Consider the following 5,697-nt stretch of genomic DNA (forward strand, 5'->3'; position numbering starts at 1 on the left):
ATATATACACACACACACACACATACATACACACACACACACACACACACAATTTTAGGAATCCACCAGCAAGATTATGTAGCCCGCTAATTAGGGTTAAAGTAATGAGAAAGGGCTTATGGGAGAGATGTGGTCCCTTATTCCTAAAGATGTTCTAGTGCCCATCAGCAACAGCCACACTACCTGAATGATCCATAGCATCCATAGCTCCAAAACAATATCCTGGAAGAGCAGCAAGCCAACTGGGACTTCTATCCACAAAAAGAGCAACTAGGGGGAAAAAAAAAAGGCTGTTAAATCACCTCTAGGTTGAATCCCCAGTATAAAAGAAAAAAAAAGAAAAGAGAAAATGCTCTTGAATACCAAGAAATTAGATTTTAGGACTTTGAAGGGAAAGACAAGTCAGATGCAAAAAGCTAAAACTCTGAAGGAGAGATTATTTTAAAAGCCTTTCAAAAATGAAATTTTAGCTCAAATATTTATTGATCATCAGCAGTATGGGACAAACTGTACCTGGGGCTGTAATTCTTACTCTCAAGGAATTTATAGTCTGAGGAAAGTGCAAAACAACACGCTCAGATATCCAGCCACCATTTATTGAATATCTACTGTGAAAAACAATATGATTAATAATTTATATGATGTTTATAATATTTACAAATACTCTGCAAGGTAGATATTTTCCTCAGATAACAAACAAGGGGACTAAATGTTTAGACTGGTTAAGTAAATTACTCAAAGACTCACAGCTCAGGAGGAAATCTAGTCTCCCTCCTGCAATTATTGAATCTGCCTGCTCCCAGGGGCTTGGTACAGCCAAAGGAAACTTTGATGGGTTCTGCTCCCTGCTCCCCCCACATATTCAAGAGCATTAACAATTCATTTGTATGTATTTGTTTCCTAAAACTGGTCACCATTAACAGCTGACTATAAAGGAATAAAATTAGTTCTATCTCTGAAATTTAGAATATCCACTGGATGACTGGTAGGAGAATCAATTCATTGAATCAAAGACGCACCATGACACATTCTCCCATATTTAAAATCGCCTGTGCTGTCAGAAAGTTTGGAAACTTATCTTTTAAAATAAAGCTGTTTAATAAAACGATATTTAAAAATGATCTATCTTACCAATATAAGTTATAGAGTTTTAGAAAAAGATCAACTCCTTACTGTTGAAAATAACTTTAGTTGTACAATGTGTTTAAGAAGCCTAAAATCTCAAAAAGTACATAAAATTACAACCTGAGAGTTTTACCTGAAATAATTAATAATTTATATAGTAGATTAAATGGTTGACTAAACAAAATGGAATCTTCATCAATTATTCACTATCCAATTTGGGCATATTTTTGCATATTTTTTTTTCAATTTGAGTCAAATTAGTTGGAAACCTACTTTCTTTTCTATGAGTTAACTATTGATTGAATCATTGAAAAATTAAATTTACATTCATGTTTGTTTGCCTATATAAATCCAAATTACATGTTTTAGTTAAAAATAATAAAGCCAGGCAGGTGGGGTGGTATACACCTGTAATCCCAGCAGCTACTTGGAAGGCTGAGGCAAGAGGATCACAAATTTGAGTCCAGCTGGGCAACTTAGCAAGACCCTGTCTCAAAATAAAAATTTTAAAAAGGGGTAGGGGTGTAGCCAGTGGGGATTCAGATCAATGTCAACCGATTGGCCTGAACCCAGACCCTGAGTTCAATCCCCAGTACCACAACTGAGAATAGCTCACCGTGTCTGGTGCTTAAGGTGGCAGCAGTGGGAGGTCCAGCCAAGGGACTTCAGGCATCAGAAGGGTCTGATGCCTCCCACCATTGCTTGTGCATTCCTGGAAGAGGAAAATATCCAACAAACTAAACATAAAGAACACATTATAATAACTCTTATCAAGCACAACAAAAACTTTCCTGAAAGTTCAGGGGAAAGTTGTCCATGCTTTTCTTTCAATAGCAAAAAAAAAAAAAAGACTATTGGTTAGCCAGGTATAGTGACTTGGGAGACCAAGGCAGGATGCCTGCAAGTTGGAGGGCAACCTGGGCAGTTCAGTGAGAACCTGTCTTGAAATTAAAAAATAAAAAAGGCTAGAAGCCAGGTGCAGTGGTACATGTCTGTGATCTCAGTGGCTCGGGAGACTGAGGCAGGATTACAAGTTCAATGCTAGCCTCAGCTACTTAGCAAGGCCCTAAGCAACTTAGCAAGACCCCATCTCAAAATAAATATAAAAATGGCTGGAGATGTGTCTTAGACGTTAAGCACTTTTGGGTTCAATCTCCTGTACACCACCCTCCCCTGCAATAAAAAAGGGCTAGAGATGTAGCTCAGTGCTTGAGGCCCTGGGTTCAATTTCCACCACTGGTGGGAGCGGGGGGACTATGTTTAGAAGTAAATACTGATGAGATTTCATCCATCCATATTTCTCCATACACAGATGAATTAGAAAAATTCATAAAGCATATCTAATCAGTTTTTTGCTTTGTACAGAGATACACACTTGGAGAGTTCAAGATTCTCTCATTCCCTACAGGGCTGCCTTGTTGCTAGGTAGGTTGGGCCCTGCACAAGTGGTGTGAGGAGGTTGCAATCTAGCCTGCTCCCTCTGGCCAAGCCCTGCACCCAGGTGCAGCACTGGGTCCAAGAGAAGCACAGTGTACCTTGTTCTAATTGGCCACACAGCAAGGACACAAAGGACCTGGCTAGGCTGACTGAGGCCCTCTAGGACTTTGCTCTTGTGAGTAAGAAGGAAAAAAAAAAAAATGTAACCTAGAAAAAGACTTCTTTATGAGAGTATAAGAATAAATGCATAAGTGCAACCTCAACTTGGTTTTTCTGAGCTCTACGTATTCTGGACAGCATAGATCTGAGATAACAGAGCACAGGGTCACAGCCTCTGTGATCTGCTCAGGGAGTGGGATGGAATGTGGTCAGGTTCTAGCTAAGCTTGTACATAAATTGTGTTCTTCTCTGCCAGAGGGCATTTCCATGATTCTGCTGGCTCTCAAAGAACATAACCATATTTGTCTACTGAAAACCTGGCCTGAAATAGATTCCTGGTCAATATTATTTTATGGCTCTGAGGGGAAAATCTTCAATAATTTGCTTTCTTCCCACCTCCTTATAATCTCCCCCCCCCTCCCCCGCCACCTTGACCCTAATTACCACATGGCCTAGAATCCCAAAGTATTAGACAGTGAAGGATCCTTTAAGACCAAACCCAGCAGCCTCTTGCTTTCTGCATGAAAGAACTGAGGCCACTATGTGCTCTCTGCCCCACTTAATTCTTCTGATATCTGCTCACATTTTGCATCATTCACAAGCTCCTGGAAAATATGAGCCAGAAAAATATGCTCACTGAAAATCTTGCTCTGCATAATTCCCAAACAAAACTAAGGAGCATGAGTAGAGAAAGAAAACGAAAGACCTACAATGGTTTGGGAAATTAAAGCACTGTTGACATTCATTCTATTTTTTTATGCCATACAAACCTTCTATTTCATTAGTTTAAAACTTCTTTGAGAGTAGGGCCTGTGTTTTTAAAATTATCTTTTAACATATATGTGAAATCTAGCATCTAGTATCAGGAATGCCCAAGAGTTTAATAAATATTATTCGTGGATGATGAGCTGGTCTATCCCCTGGCCTACCAGCACAATCCCACATAATCATCCTAGACAGATGAGAATCCATCCTGCTTTTAAAAACCTCTAGGGAATGAGAATCTAAACCTTCTTCCATAACTCATTTTAGTGTCTAATAAGCTTTAGTTGTCTGCTGGAAGATTCTTCCTAAGAAGGTAGCATTTAGAATAGTTGCATTATAAATGCTAGACTCCCTCTGAAGGCTCTGGAGCCAGTCACTTGAATTACTAGAAACTACCCTATGGCAGAGGATAAATGAGGGAGCTTGGGTGGGTACAGGTGGAGAAGGCAGTCATATCAGGAAGAAAAAAGGCAGAAATAGATCTCTTCTCTGCTCAGAGGAAACGAAGTAATACACACTTGTTGAGAGAACTGTCCACTGTTAATGGGATTTGATGGGTAGTAGCCATCAAGTTGGAGAATTGGGAAGAGCTCTCTGATGGCAGAAAGCAAGTCTTTCATTGGTTACCCAGGTTTTTACACACCCCCAACAGTCTATGTCAATAAAATTGCTGTTACTGTTCTCTCAGTAGTATCCCCACAACATCAGCAGTAGTTCTTTTCAATAGAAAAGGAAACTACATATCCTAGCCATGCAATGCCAATCTGAATATTTCCTTTGTAGCATGCTACAAAGGAAATATTCTTGAGTGTGTAGGTATGTGCGAAGATGCTTGGGGGCAGGGTGCAGGGGTAGAATGACAGGAGGTGAATGAAGGAAGGGGTAGTTACGAAACTAGCAACCTTTCAGGTCAAAAGAGGCTCAGACATTGGGATATAGGTCAGGGCTTTACATTGCCCTATATTCATGTCTTGGACTGCAGGAAGGGCAGTAGGAACACTGTGATCAGCGGACCTAAGCCAAAGGAAGACACATAAGGTGACCTGGATCCCTGGGGTGGGGGGATTTGGATGAAATGCAACTGGTTGGAATAACTACTTCTGCACAGATATGAGGAAGTATTCAGATAGGGAACAAACTAGACAAATTTTGAATTCTGCTGAGTCCTTATTAAGAATAGAACATAGTGTGCATCTAGATGGAAGCATGATTTCGGATAGCTGAGGGCAGGAGGGATGGGGCAAACAAGACCAGTAGAGGGGTTGGTACCTCACAGGCAATCAAGAAATGAATCACTTAGGAGAATCTAGGTCAGTTTGGGTGAAAAATGTCCTGGTCTACAATGCCTTAGTCCTTCTTTTACAAGGTCTTCACAAACAGAGAAGGCATTTGACTGGAGAACAGTGGGAAAGTGTGCATTTAAAAACCTAGGATAACACAAGAAGCCCTGGTGAAATTAAGAGCCTGGAGAAGAGGAGTGGGTGGAAGCGTGTGAGTCATAAGTAGTGATTTGTGAGCATTTTAAAGAGTGTCAACCCCTGGGAATAGAACAAAGGCTCCATACACTAGTTCTAGCCCCTGTTTCCTATTAGCCCCCACAAGTCATTTTCTATAGCTTTGCAGGAATCTGGTGTTATTTTGCTCAAATTGTAAATGATTTATTTTATGAATGTTGAATCACAGGATTACTGTTGAAGAAAATAATCTCCACATAAAATAAATAAATCCCTACACTCTGTTTTCCTCCCTCACCTGTGTGCACGGATGTGTTCATTGGGATGTCTGTTCCAGTTATCAGCATCTGCTTTAGAACACACGTTTTGAGAAGGATTAGATCAAACATCTATATTCAAATCTAAAGTTGGCCAGAGCCTTAAATACCATTCCTACTTTTCTTGGCATTTTCAAATTTCTCTGAGACATCTCTGTGAACAGTAATGAAATATTGCTGGGTGTGGTGGCAAACTCCTGTAATTCCAGTGACTCAGGAGGCTGAGACAGGAGGATCACAAGTTCAAGGCCAGACTCAACAATTTAGTGAACTCCTCAGCAGCTTAGTGAGACCCTGTCTCAAAATAAAAACAAAAAGGTCTGGGGATATGACTCAGAGGTTAAGTGCCCCTGGGTTCAATCCCTGGTACCAAAACTAAAATTAAAATTAAAAAATTAAATACTACTTATTAAACTTTTTGGTTATAGTGTACATTTTGT

The 5,697-nt window shown here is 40.0% G+C and overlaps 1 long non-coding RNA gene across 1 annotated transcript; it reads right to left on the reverse strand.

The window, feature by feature from the left end:
- Positions 1-34: 34 nt before the first annotated feature.
- On the reverse strand, positions 35-5,428 carry LOC125620079. The gene is made up of 3 exons (XR_007351663.1): positions 5,239-5,428; positions 1,742-1,837; positions 35-270 (listed from the first exon to the last, which is right to left on the reverse strand). It is a non-coding gene; the product is annotated as an uncharacterized LOC125620079 (long non-coding RNA).
- Positions 5,429-5,697: the final 269 nt, after the last annotated feature.

This window comes from Marmota marmota, unplaced genomic scaffold (assembly GCF_001458135.2).
Source record: "Marmota marmota marmota unplaced genomic scaffold, marMar, whole genome shotgun sequence".
NCBI lineage: Eukaryota > Metazoa > Chordata > Mammalia > Rodentia > Sciuridae > Marmota > Marmota marmota.